The following is a 15,680-nucleotide window of genomic DNA, read 5'->3' on the forward strand; positions in this document are numbered from 1 at the left end:
TGATCAAACTGCCAATCCCTTGACCATCAGAGAAGTGACTTATTTATTTGTTTGTTTATTTATTTACTTACGTAACAGTAAATTTAAAGTTTTGGATTTGGTTATTTTCAAGTGCTGCTGCTATATTGTTTAATCTGCTGACTATTGCTGCATACCAAGTTATTTTGTAACAGAAAGGACTTTTGCTGTATTTTGTTTTAAAGGTACGACACATTTTAAGCAATATATATATATTTTATTAAGAATAAACAGGAGGAGGCCTTATAAATCTGGTGGAAGTTTTACAGCAGAAATTGTTTTTGTCCCTCCAATGCAGTCAGTCAGTCAGAGCAGTTCAGAGCCAGGTGAGCAGGTTCAGCAACCAGTGCGGGAAAGGGCAAACAAGCTCTGAAATTACGATGTTATGTTGTCCTATCTCCCCTTCATTCTTACTTGTTGGGGTTTGGAACTGATCCTCAGTTCTGACGTGGCCGCATACTAAAGCTCAAGGTCTTCCACTGGCTCATGGCTGTATCCCTATCCCCTCATGCTGTAGTGAAGTTCCCTAGATCTTGTTTGCTGCTAAACAGATCGGTAGCTTCCATTTTGGTGCTGGCTAAGTGTTCTACATTTTATTACCTTATTGTTAGGAAATAATTCTATTTTTACTTGCATTTAGTTAGTTTATTTAGTTTTAGCTTTCTTCTAGTTATTAGCTTGTTCGTTGCTGTTTATTGCTTAAGGCCATCATTTTTCTCATTTGGCCTTGTTTTTACTTATCCTGTTTAATTTCTGTATCTGTTATAAAAAAAAATAAGTTTGAAAGGCATCAGTCCATTTAAGTTAGAGGGCTGCAGTGGCCCCTTTTTAGTTAAAGGCATCTTGTTGTTGTTGTTCTGAAATGTTTTAGTTTCTCCTTCCCACTATTGAAGAAAAAGCATCAGTCTGTTTAAGTTAAAGGATTTTGCCTGCCCGTATTACTTAGAAGGCATCTTATTCTTCTTTCTACTAATAGTTTTTCTCTCTTTTACTGGATGTCTGTTAAAAAAAAGATTTTTTTTTCTGTAGTTATAGTGTGTGTGTGTGTGTGCTCTTTGTTTTAAGCATGTCTAAGGAGCATAAAGAAACCAAGCCTTCGGGTTTTAAAATATGTACTAAATGTAAACAGAAGATGTCTATTTCTGACTCTCATATCATTTGTGTTTACTGCTTGGGAGCAGTACATCTTCAAGATTCTTGCTCAATCTGTCACTTTTTTTGCTCTAGAGTGCTGTTAGAGTATAAAAATAAATTGATTGTGAGATGTCTGTTGAAGTCCCCCTTCTAAGAAGCTCTAGAAGAAGGTCAGGGTACTTCAGGATCAGTGAAATCTCTTTCATCCAAATCGGACAAGTTCACAAAAATATCTTCTCCCTGTTCAGGACCATCAGAGCCAGCTAAAAGAGTAAAATTGCATCTCTGGCTAAAACTACTTCTGAACTGACAAAAACTGCTTCATCACCTCCACCTTTATCAGTGCCAATGGAGATTGAACTCAGGAGCCAGTTCCCAGAATTGGAGCCAGTTACTCCTGTATTGAGATCACCTATTTTACAATCAGTAAGATCTCCTAAGTTATCCAGGAGCTTTTCAGATGATGACATGGATAGGCTGGTGCAGAGGCTTCTGAAGACTCTGGCAATATATAAACTCCTCTCTGCTCCAACACCCAGGGATTCAAAGCCAACCATAACCATTCCACTGACTTCTATTCCTCCTCCGAACCAACCCCAGTCCTTTGAGCTGGAATGCTTGGAAATGACTGATGTGGATCCATCGGTACCAAGAACCATCTTGGTCTCTTTAGAACTGACATCTGCTCTGACATCCTCAGTTCCATCCAAGGAGTCTAGGAGCTGACAATCTCCAGTCAGGTCTGGGGAGGGTATTCGAACTGGACAGTTATCGGATCCGACCCTGCCTCTCGGGGCTTTGGAGTGGATGAGCTCATCTCCTATATCAGCCTACCCCTTGGTTCTGGGAATTTTTTCTCGCTACTCAAAGCCAGATGTATATTTGGATCAAGGGGGAGGTGCTTTTGAGCTGATGAGGAAGGTGCTGTCTCCTCAGACAGACTTACTCAAGGGTTCCAACATTCCTCCCCCTAAGGCACCAGCATCTGTCCCTGTACCACACCATCCACAGACCAGCGGAGACCGTAGTCCTCAGGGTACACCATGGGGTGAACCCCTCTCTGCTGAAACCTCTCCAGAATACCTTTCTGAAGGGGTCCCTCAAAAGAGACTTTCCAAGAGGAAGCATTTGGGCTCCCCTGATGAGTCAGTCCCCTCAGTTATAGACCTCAATGAGTCGGTGGGGTCCCCATGCTCAACCTCGGAGGATGCCTCCTTTGCAATCATCCTAGAAATCCTTACACAGAGAGGTGGCTAAAATCCCATCAGTCCTTCTGATGAGGAGTCTGTTTACCTGAAGGCCTTTGGGTCTCAGCCTTCAGCCACTTGGGTTTCTCCGCCTTTTGATAAACTTATGGAACTAGTTAATCGAAAGGCATGGGAGTCTCCAGATGCAGTGGAGCATGTCCCTAGGAGGCCAGATAAGTTTATCATAGCCCCCTCAGATAAAGACTTCTTGATCAAGGGTGTTCCTGGTAGATGCTATGGTGGTAGCAGCTGCCACCAAAAAGGAACTTTTTGAAACATCCTCTACTGTCCATCCACTGATCAAGGAGTCCCATATGATGAACAGATATGGGAAGTGCACATTTACTTCAGCGACTTTTGCACTCAGATCGCTAAACTATCTGACGCATTTTACAAGGCTACAAAGAGATTTCCTAAAGGAGCTAGGAGATACTCTACAAGGTTCAGTAGCTGCTGGGGTGTCAGACATGGTTTTCTCTCAGCTATCCATGTTAAATTTTGTAGTCACCTCCTCCATGAGGCTCATTTCTTATGCAGCAGATGGAGAGAGCAGAGCAGCGGGTTCAGGAATATCCTTAAGGAGGCATTCCTGGATGCACTTATGTGACTTTGCAGAACCTTTCAAATCTTCCTTTATCAATGCCCCTTCGATAACTCGTCCTTGTTTGGGCCAAAAGTTAAGGATATGCTAACCAGGTCTGAACAAGAAGGAAAGACTGTCTTTGCCATCGGAGTCTACTTTTCCATACCTTCTATACCTTATCCAAAAGGCAAGAAGGGGGGGATGTGGTTCCATAAATCCCAGACAGTTTTCCAGGACACATGTGGTGACCCTTCCCCTAGGGGCAGAGGGGGAAGTACAAATGGAAGACACCATCCTTGTGGCAGAAGGGGTCTGCAAAACTAGGGTGACAGAGATTCCTTCCTTGGTCGACCTCTTCAGTGCTCCTGAAAGGTACCCCATCTGTCCATCTCTGGAGGCAGTCGGGGGGTTTGCTTATCCTTGTACCTAAAAGTCTGGCTGAAAATGAGAAAAGACAAATGGGTGCAAGGGATCACTGCAGTCCATTCTTCCCTTCTTGGGAAAAGACAATTGGATGTGCTCCATAGACGTCCAGGATGCATACTACTACATAAAGATGGACATGCCATCCAGGAGTCATCTGTGCTTCTGGCTGAGAGCCAGTCATTACCAGTTTTGAGTGCTGCCCTTTGGTCTCACTACAGCCCCCAGAGTGTTCACTAAGTGCATGGCAGTAGTCATGGCTCATCTGAGGCATCTGGGATTCCAAGTGTTTCCCCATCTAGACTACTGGCTGCTAACTCCCACCACTAAGCACCTACTACTGGAATCAAGAGACACCACTCTAGCTCTCTGGTCTCACCTGCGAATAACAGTAAATTACAAAAAAATCTGCCTTGTTGCCATCGCAACATATCATGTTTATAGGAGCAGATCTAGATGCAATAAACACGAAGGCTAAACTTTCTGCAGAAAGATTCTTCATTCTGAGACACCAAGTCTCCAACCTCCTCTCCAAAACAAAAGTACAGGCAAAAACAGTCTTGAAAGTCTTGGGAACCATGGCAGCAGCAATAACTTTAGTTCCACTTGCACGCATGTACATGAGAATTCTACAGAGGCTACTTTTCACCCAGGGGTTGTTACAAGAACTACCCATGCTTCACCAAATTCTGATAACGGAGTCCTGCAAAAAGGACCTTTGGTGGTGGCTTCATTCCAATCACGTGACATCAGGTCAGCCATTTCTTCCCCCTTAATGGGCAGCCACAATGACCACGGATGCCTCCCAGGTAAGGTGGGGTGGGATTATCTGAGCAGGACAGTCCATTTGCACATCAATATCCTAGAGATGAGAGTGGTGCTTTTGACATTGCAGGCACTCCAGGACTTTTTTCCATTGGGAACAATTGCAATACAGACAGATATAATGTCAGTTGTCTGGTATATAAACAAACAAGGGGGGACAAGGTCTTACCCCCCCCCTTGGTCAAGAGGCCCTCAGATTTTTGCAGTTGGTAATCTCCTCTCAGTGCTTTCTTATAGCAATGCACATCCCCAGGAGATCCAAGATGATAGCAGACAAACTCATCAGAGAGATTCTCATGCCTCACGAGTGGTCCCTAAAACAAGAAGTAGTGGAGAGGATCTTCCACAATGGGGTCAGCCTTGCCGCAATCTTTTTACCACTCCCATGAATGCCAAATGCAGCAGATTTTTTGCCCTGCCTCCCCCCCCCCCGGGGCAGTCTCCAAGGGATACACTTGTAGACAATTGGCCCTCAGGGCTCCTTAATGCCTTTCCTCCCTTTCACTGATACCCAAAGTTCTCCAGAAAACCAACTCATTGGGAAGTCAGTTGATCCTCATTGCTCCATATTGGCCTCATCAGATTTGGTTCCCCTTCCTAAGGCCTCACCTTCAGGAGGAGTCTTGGGTACTAGACCCAGTTCCAGACCTTCTGACTCATATGTCAGGAACGCTCCACCCTTGCCTTTGAACCCTCAAATTGACAGTTTGGCTGCTCCAATTCCAAATATAGCTAGTCTTCCTAATCTCCTTCATTCCATCAAGCATGTCTTGATCTCTTCTCATGAAGCATCAAACAAGAAAATTATATGTCAGAAAATGGAAAAGGTTTTCGTCCTGGGAATTGACAAGACACATTGATCCTTTCTATGCTCCAATAACTTCTATCCTTGAATTTCTGGGAAATCTATTTAATAAAGGCACAGCTGCAGCTACCATTCATGTACAGTTAGCAGCAATATCTAATTTCCATAATGATTTTTTTGCCCCTAACTTGATGTCACACAAACTATGCAAAGCCTTCCTGAAAGGTACTCATTTGTTAAGGCCACCCATAAAAACATCCCTAGCACCATGGGACTTAAACCTGGTTCTCTCCTGTTTAATCCTTCCTCCCTTTGAACCTGGATCATCATGTGATCTAAACTTTTTAACATGGAAAACAAGTATGTTGGTGGCAATCACTTCTGTCAGAAGAGTTTCAGAACTGCAAGCTTAATCGATTAAGCCACCATATATGATTTTCATAAAGATAAGATTTCTTCCTGCCAAAAATATGTTTAGATTCTAATCTAAATCAGTTGGAGTTACCAGTTTTCTTCCCAAACCATTACAACATGGCAGAATATGAGCTTCATTAATTGGATGTACATAGGCAATTACATTTCTACTTGCTTAGAACAAAGGATTACAGAAAATCTGATCAGTTGCTTGTGTCATTCTCAGAAGCAAGGACAGGTGCCCCTATATCTAAGGCCACTCTTTCAAAATGGCTCTCAGATTGTGTCACTTTTATATATAAATCTAAAAACATGATTCTCCCCTTTTAAAGTCAAAGCTCATTCTACAAGAGCCATGGCAACTTCTTTTGCCTTTAAAGCTAGACTACCACTTGATAGCATCTGTGCTGCTGTGACTTGGGCAACACCTCATACTTTTATAACTCATTACAAAGTAGATTTGGCCTCCAGAGAGAGGGCCTCCTTTGGGTCCACTGTCCTGAAAAATATAATCCTATGAGCCACCCAAGAAATATGTTACTAGAGACGCTGTCCCAACCAGTAAGAATGAAGGTGAGATAGGACACCATAACATAAAGAAGTTATGTACTCACCATAATATTTAATGTTTGTTGTCAATCTCACCTTCATTCTTTCATACCACCCTCATATCCCCCTACCAATGACTCCTGGAGAACAAAGAGGGCAAAGAGGTTCTTTCCTGGCAAGTGTGTCTCTGACCTTCTTCATTGTCTTCTTGTGATGTTTTTGATAATACCTTAGGTACTTATGGTTATCAGTAAACAAGATCTGGGGAGCTTCACTATAACATGAGGGGATAGGGGTACAGCCACGAGCCAGTGGAAGACCTCGAGCTTTAGTATATGGCTGAGTTGAAACCTAGGATCGGTTCCAAACCCCAACCAGTGAGAATGAAGGAGAGATAGACAACAAACATGGAATGTTATGGTGAGTACATAACTTCTTTGTTGTAACGGTCTGAAGTCCGGAAGTTTTTCTTTCTCTTTTTTTGTTAAAGAGCCAGGCAACCATGACTCCATGAGCAACCACGAATGGTAATGTAGGAGAACCACGAATAGGGAAGTAAATGTATTCAGTGCTGCACTCTATCTTTTTTTTTTAATAGAAGGTAGTGGGTTTTTTTGGATGCAAAAGTGGGTGGGCACTCCCTCCTTCACCTTACAGTTCTGGCACCTATGCAGGAAAGACAACAAGCTAAATATATGGATATCATACTGCAGTAGAATGGCTTACTCCCTTGCACAAATGTTAGATGTCAAAGGAGCAATTACATTTTGTTTTTTTGCATGCATCATATAACAGTGGAGTTAAGGATTTTCTAATTTCTCCTCTGATGTTCAAGTTAGAGTTACTACATATAGTATATATACAGTTGGAAGGAATGCAGGTTTAATTGCAATGTAATACTGAATCATAATGCAGCTTGACATTTATGATTCAGTACAGCTTCATATATATTTATATACGTATGTCTCTCTCTCTCTCTCTCTATATATATATATATATATATATATATATATATATATGTGTGTGTGTGTGTGTGTGTGTGTGTGTGTGTGTGTGTGTGTGTGTGCTTATTTATTTAACTGCATATTATTCACTCCATGTGCATATGCATGCATGTGGATATATTTTATTTTATTTATTTTACTTTATTTTGCCTTTGCTTACTGGGAACATCCAACTGGGTTAGAAACCCCTTTTCAGCAGAGGCCCAGGTAAAAAATGTCTAGATAAATTACACAATGTATTACAGAAAAAAAGTCTTTAGATAAATTATACAGGATATTACAGACATATAACAAGCAAAAGCAGGTGTGAACATAGCTCACTTATGCACAAATTATAGGAAAAGTGGGTTTGTCGTTCAATGATGCTCTTCAGAGTAGTAAGAGTTTAAAGTGACATTTAGTATGTAAGAGGAGGAGAAGCACTTTGGTCTGATGACAGCAATAGCAAGAAAGAGAAAATGAAGACAGACTTGATTAAGTAAAAATAAAAGTAGGTGTGGAATTAGCCTGGGGTTATGCAAGAACAAAGCCATTTACTTGATACGTGGATCTTCAGTTGTGATTTTAATAAGGTGACATTTCTCATTTGTCTATTGGATAAATGTATAGCATTCCATAGTTTGGTTATAGTACACGCATTCTGGGCTATGCTAGCAGTATTATGTGATTTGACTATATTAAAAAATATTTTTTTCTTGTGATGTTAGTGTTGTATTTGGGATGTAAAGCTGTATGACATTTTCAGCACTGGGCACTTTTTTGGTTTATACATTAATTTGTGGATCATAGTAACTTGTGTTAGAGTTAGTAGGTGTGGTATTTCTAACCAATTTAGTTATTTAAGGGCTAAGCAGTGGTGTGTTCTATACAAGTGATTACTTGCAAAGTTAGCAGTTTTGCTATAGCATTGTTGTAGCTCAGTTAATTATAAAGACTGAAAGTTTTTGAGGATAGGGGCAGAATACTGAAGGGATGGCAGTAGGAGAGTTGAGCCACCATCATTAAGAAAAGCTTTAGGTTTGTAAAGTGAGTCCAGATTTGGGGGGAAAATTTTATACACCTGTGATATATGGAGATCAAATTTCATTTGGTCATCAGTGATGACATCTATCAATTTTGTCTGATTTACTAATTCAATAATTGTGTTATTGCCAGAGGTAATAGTAAAGGTTTGTTTTGTGGGGTTTAGGAGACATTATGCATTGTTTAAAAACTTTTAATAGAGGGAAAGGAGTGCTGAGTGAGGACTTGGAGGTCAGCAGGAGTTTTTGCAGAGCAGATTCAGGTAGAGTCGGCAGCATATTGCGCTTTGCTGGTATGATGGCCAGCTGATAAATATGTTAAAGAGGAGTGGTCCTATCGGTCCCTGAGGGATCCCAAGAGAGAGAGGTAGAAAACTAAAGTAATTTTGTCACTTCAGTAATCGTGTCATATTAGATAGAGAGTTGTGGGATTAATGAAGTGATGACTGTGCAAACCCTGCAATGTCTGGCTTGTACAGAAGTTTCTGATGCGATACTGTGATGAAAATCTAGAAGAATAGTACAGACCTGATTTCTCTCATTTCTATAAGTGCTGATAGTATTGACAAAGTTTACTAGAGCAGCTGCTGTGCTATGATGTGGACAGAAACCATGCTGAGTGGTGGAAAGATGTTGCTTGAATAGTAGATGCATTTTTCTAAAATTTTAGTAAAAGAGATAGCATGGCTACATGCTGAAAGTTAGAGATCAGTAGAAGGTGTGTCCTTGTGTAGAAGTATAATATATATTTTTCTAAAGTGCTGGAACTTTATGGAACAATTTATTAAAGTTGAGAGGGGTTAGGTGATGACTTCAGCTGACATTTTTAGTTATTAGCCTTGTAAGTTATCAGGGGCCAGTGTTGTGGGTTTTAATTGTTCTATATATTTTTTACATCAGTTATATATACTGGATTAAAGTCAAATGGAGTATCGAATTGTTGGTTTGGAGTGGGACTGAGAACGCTGGGGTGCAGGTATTGATAATTAAGGGTAGCACAGACTGAACTAAAAAGGTATTGAGTCGATTTGCTGTGCTGACATTACAGTGTGCTATATTGGGGATTGGCTGTGACCAGACTAGGGTTTTGTAGCTTGTTTATAGACCTACAGAAAGATTTAAGGGTGTTAATGTGTGTGGTGTGTTTTTCAGAGATAATTTTTTCTTACCACTGATGATATCGAGTTTTGTATGATTATGCACATTCCTGTATGCCTGCAGATTTATGGTTGTAGTATGCCATGTGATATAATGTTGTTAGGGGAGGAGGGTAGAATCCACTCTAGAGTGGATTGTGTTCTAGTAGGTTTATCATACCTAGTAGTGGCTATATAAAGCTATGCAAAGTTATCCAAGTTAATTCTATTTTCTGCCAGTGGTCTACCAGTCTATATTTATATCATCTGATAGTATGGTTTTGTAAAAGATTTTTGAGAAAAGTCAGATGAAGATATCCTTGAGTGCATTAGTATTATTGCCTGGGGATGTATATGGCATGATGGTTATGGTTTTGTTGTAATTGTTCTATGGTAGATGTTCCAGCATCATTTGAGTATGCTTGTTTTGTTATTAGGTCTGTTCTGTCTTATATTGTAAAGTGGTGGTAAAATTTCAGTGTCAGTAGTTTAGGGGCATAGCCAAGTTTCTGTGGCTGCTAGCATGTCAGAAGATTGCAAAGTTATCCTAGCATATACTTGTCGAACTTACTACAGATGATTCCCAGGTTATTATGATATAGATGAAGTCCTATGCAGGTCAGTAGTGTGTTGGTGAGGTAGTCGGGATTTGTGAAGAGACTGCAGGTGGGGAGAGGGAATGCGGAGTCAGACTGCTATTTGGATCTATGTCCCACCATGATTGTAAATGTTAAGAAGTTTAAGTTTAAAGCTGAGTGAGCCTGAACATTAATGATGGTGAATGGAGCTGAGTGGACCCAATCCAAGTCTGTATATGCTCCGTGAAAAGTCAGACAGGAATAAAAAATGCAAAAGAGAAATGGTAGGTCTGTATTCAGAATACAAGGCAACTTGATGAAGACTGTATTATAGAAATAATATTTGATGGTAGTAATGAGAGAATGGAATTAAAACAGTGTGAGATCATACAAGGAAGATAGAAAGTGTTGCATATATTGGGAACAAGGCAGGCTTTAAGAAAATACACGTACGTGTGTGTGTGTGTGTGTGTGTGTGTGTGTGTGTGTGTGTGTGTGTGTGTGTGTGTGTGTGTGTGTGTGTGTGTGTGTGTGTGTGTGTGTGTGTGTGTGTGTGTGTGTGTGTGTGTGTGTGAGTGTGTACATTTCTGTAACTGCATTATAATGTTGTTATCAGGTGACAGCTTTAGTGTGGGGAATATAAATACCATCAATTTCATCAGCATTGTTTTTCATGATGAATAACTAGTTCATTTTCATATGTATTAAGAGCCAGGAGCAAGAAATATCTCTTCTGCAGCCTTGCTATGTTGTTGTCTACTAATCACATCTTGCATTTTCCCTGTGTACAGTAGCAGTATATGCTGCACGTAAGATGTTTCTGTATTACATTATTTAACAGTGTGGAACAACTAATGCCATCTTTTTGTTTCAGTGAACCAAAAGAGATCTGCTTGTATTGTGATGATTGCCTCATTCTCTCACTCTCTTGCTCTCTCTCTCTCTCTGTAAATATACATATATAATTTTCTCTTATCCGCACCATAGTACGACCTCCACAACAGGCATACTTACGCAAAAGTTATTCTTCGGTGAAAAGCACTTTCACGTAAGTATGCCCGGCTGTTAGTGATTCAGTGAAAATTTCATTTGGGGATCAGTATGGATCCCATATATATATATATATATATATATATATATATATATATATATATATATATATATATGGATCTAGGAAGTTTGCTTGAGTGAGCAAACATCCGAATCGAAAAAGCGCTTCCGTTAAAGCGTGTTACAAAAAATAAATAAAACACTACATTTACATTTTAGCAGGGGGGCTGTGCTTTCCTGCACCCCCCCATGTAGGGGGTCTGTGCCCCCACACCCCCCCACCTTAATATTCTCCCTTCGAGACCATACTACAGTGGAGAAAAGGGAAATTTCCCTTACCTGCACCGTAGTACAGCCTTGGCAACAGGCATACACCTGGCCATTTGGATTTTCGTCATTTGCTCACTCGAGCAAACATTCTAGATCCATATATATATATATATATATATATATATATATATATATATATATATATATATATATATATATATATATATATATATATGTATGTATATAAAATGGTGACGTTGCATGTTTCACAGGTTCAGAAAGGTTAATCTTATCCTCCAGTCAATCTTTCTTTCTGTGGTGTTTGCATGTTCATCCTGCTTCTATGTGGGCATTCTCTGTGTACTCAATTTTTCTCTCCACAACCATCTGTTTGACTAGCTACCATAAATTTCCCATACTTATTGACAATTACCTTTGTCCTTGTAAATTAAGTCATGGCTGAAAAAAATGGTCTGAGCTAACCAGTTTGGTTATCTGGTTAAAAAAAAAGATCAATACAATAAAAATGCACCTTTTTGAATTTAGATGTTTTATTTTATTTTGCAGAATGGAATGTGTTGTGATAGGTAATTTATGCTGAGGCCTACACAGCACATTCCATTCTTCATAGATCATTTCCAATTCTGACACTTGTCTCAGAGCAGTTGTAAGTCTTAACTGATACTACTATACCATATCATTGTTACACTGAGAGATGATATACAGTTGTATGTTTTGTGGGTGCTGCTATTTTGTCATTAGACACAATAGATTGTTAACTCAACTCAGATCCACGACTTGCAGACTTCATGAAGATACATCGATTTCCTTTTTTCTGATCTCAAATACTGTGAGACAAGTTTGCTGAAAGCCACTTCCCATGAATACCTATGCAATATTTGTTGTAGGTAGACAAGCCCCCTGTACCTGCCATGTGGGGAAAGACCACTATGCCCCCTAACTTATAAATACCAGCTCTCTAGTCAATCACACAACAGTGATGGAAAGTGTATATTCCATGTTCATTGAATGTGGCTTTCAGCAAAATTGCTCTGGAAGTCATATCATTCCAACAAACTGCAGTCGATTACACGTCTGAATCCTGCCTTGTAATACTTTGATTTAAGACCTGTCTGGCTCCTGACTTGTGATGCCTTGATTCAAGAATACAGACATTATAATGATACAAGACAGATTTGAGACGTCCTTTCATTTTCATATACTGAGTAAGAAATGTCTGCAATAGTATCAGTTTTGTTTCAGAATTCATCAAACTGATAAATAAAATTTGCAGCACTAAATTATTTAATTTGTTATTGTCAGCTACACAGACCTCTAGAAGAATATGACCTAGTCCAAAACAACCCAGACAAGTTAATGTCTGTGTCTGCTATGGCAAGTTTAAACTACATTAACTCCTTAATTTTAATGTACATAAAAGTCCAACACACTGGCAACAGCCACTGTAGAATGATTTCATTCAGATACTAGTGGATACCTCCTTCAGAAACTATGTTAACATGGCTCCTAGTTGTTGACAATGAGTGTATTCATACAATTCTTTCATGGCTACCTTCCCAACATTCAAAACCTATGTGGTTTTGGGAAAATCTAAATTAAAAGGCTAATGCCAGCTTTAGTAACACTTCTATTATGAATCTTTAGAGCACCTAAGTTATTAGAAACTTCAGCTCGCAGTGTAATATGTCAAGATGCAGAGCTTTTGAAATGATATAATCCCCCTTTTAGAACTAATTTTCTTTCAGCTAGGGTGGTAAAGGTCCTGAAATGGTATTTTAAAGTATTTTATTTCAGAAAGATTTAGTTCAGTAATTTAACTTAGTTGTGATACTTGCAGAGGCCACCATTTTGACAAACTGATTGGGATTCAGACTACTATAAGATGAAATTTAATTTAATAACAGGGTAAATTTAATTTAATAACAGGGTACACAAAATGGTAGCATTAACAGACTATGAGGATGCTTCCATAAGGTTAATACTTCACATTTTCCCTGAGTGATAAGATTAAACAAATCTAAAATAAAACTATTAATGCATTTTAAGAGGTTGCAGTTAGTTATTCAATGTGTTTTTTAACAGATTCCATGAGAGAAAAGGATGTCAGACTTTGAAGGATTTGGAAATATCCTAATGGGCTTGAGGATGTTACCATTCTTCATTTTGAACTATTGAAACATTTTGACAGAATTGGACTGAAATCTGTGGAATTGATTACTAAGGGAAACCAAAAGGACACTAAATAAATTAGAGACTGATATTATCAGATTACATGAGAAAATACTGGCAGATTTGCTGTTTGATCAATACGAGGTACAGTTTTATGATATTTTTGATACAGTGGATAAAAAATGTGAGATTATAAAATTAAGGAAAAGTAAATAATTAAATAAGGACAAGGTTACATATGAGAAGAACCTTACCCTTTCCCTGCACCCAATGATAGGAATAATTTTAGTAAAGTTATTCCAACTTCCCACCTATGAGATTTTAATATGGTTTATGATGTTTATAAACCATTCTGGAGGTATCAAACATCATGGTTTAGTTTTTCTTGGATCCTCCAAACTCTGATTATTATCTCCCACCCAATGTTTTTTGTGCCCAGAAGGTCCCTGAGATTGCAGGGGCAGAAAACAGATGTAGAGGTATCATCAGATGTACCATATGAGAAAATTTCTCATGTACAAGTAAGGAATTAGTACTGGCAGAACAAAGGTAGCAGAGGGAAGAGGTGGAAGGGAACAACATATTAATGGATAATTTATTAATTGACAATACATCTACTGATAATATAATTATGAATTTTTTTATTCTCTGATTGCCACGATTTGATTGCCATGGCTTAAAACGTTTAAAATTAAAAAATAAAACGCTTTATTTTTTATTGTTTTTTTTTTTTGCCGACGACAAAGGACCGCTAAGGGACTCATTGGTTTGGTTTCGTTTCTTCTGTGGTTTGTAATATAATTATTGACAATACACAAATTGGCACAATATTAAATGACAACATATTAATTGATGACCATACAGTTTAGTGATTACTATGGACCAATAGAAGATGTTTTTACTAATTATGAGTCTGTTGATCGTACAGAATTATCTAAGGATAGTGTATATGAAGTTGATAGATTCCAAATGTATAATTACAGTTATGTACAACTCATTAAAGAGTTGGTCAACATTTTTTAAAAAAAGGTTTTACTTTTGTGCCAGTGAAGGATTTGGCTAGGTAGATACCCTGCATGAAATAATATTATTTTAAAGAAAACTGAATCTATATTTTTGAGGGGGAATACTGATTCTGATAACAGTACTCTGTATAGGAAGAGTACAAATACCCCCCACTCCAATCACCCTTACTGTTATTTGAAAAACTGTGTGGGTATGATTTGAGGTGCTTGAATGAGCAGAAGAAAAAGGCAACTTTTATAAGCTTACTGAATAGAAACATTATTATTAAACTCATTTATCTCAGGATCCTAATATTAGGATTATGAAACCTGACAAAGTCGGAGGGGTGGTTATTATGAGTTCCATTTTATACATGTCCAAGATCTATCAGTGTCTTCACTATGAAAAATTCTTTGAACTTGTTACTAATAATCAGATTAATATGTTATATTACAAAATTGATTTATGGCTAAAGGGGAGTTTTTTTTGATTTTTTAACTTGATTCTATTAAATATTTAATGGTCCAATATCCAGTGACTCATGCTGCTTTTGACATTTGGAAGATCCTCAAAAATGACTTGGATCTGACTCTTAGACCTATTGTTTCCACTGGACATCCACGACTGAACCACATGAGAAGTGGCTTGACCTAAATTAAAAACATTTTTTGATGACAAACTATATGTCTTAAAGGACTCGTGGCATTGTCTGAGTAAAACAGCACCCACTGAGTTTATTGAATCTGTTTTATTTGTGGATTTTGCCGTGAAGTACTTACTTCTGGTTATATCCTATGCATTGGGTCTTGAATGGTTTTGGGAGGCCCTGGTTATGGAGGCTAGATTTACAAACCAGGACATTAATATCATTGTAGAATTTATTGAGGTAGTTCTTCTAAATAAGTTTGTATTTCTGGATAATGAGTATTTAAACAGATTAAAGGTGTGGCTATGGGGCTGATTCAGCACCCATTTTTGCTTATATTATTTCTTGGTTCTGGGAGCAACAGTATATTATTCAATCTCAGTTTTGGAAGCATATGTTGTTATACCCTAGGTTTTCAATGATATCTTATTTTTTTGGAAAGGATGAGATTAGGCACTTAAGAAATGTATTGATTATATTAATAGACCTGTCCTTTTTTGAAGTTTACTTATGCTGTGGACCTGGGGTACATGCATTACTTGGGCATTGAAATAAATAGGAACAATGTTGATTATACCTATAAATCTACCATATTCTGAAAACTATTTTTCCATCTTATATTTACAATTTACCAGTCACCATCCATACTGGCAAAAAAGAAATTTGGTGAAATGCCTATTTGTAAAATTATCCAGATTAACTTCTGAAGACTCTGTTTTTAGGGTTGACATTGATAGGTCGAAGGAAATATTTTTAGAGAGGGGTTATCCATATCAATCAC

Source organism: Protopterus annectens, chromosome 9.part0 (genome assembly GCF_019279795.1).
Source record: "Protopterus annectens isolate FY-2018-M chromosome 9.part0, PAN1.0, whole genome shotgun sequence".
Lineage (NCBI taxonomy): Eukaryota > Metazoa > Chordata > Ceratodontiformes > Protopteridae > Protopterus > Protopterus annectens.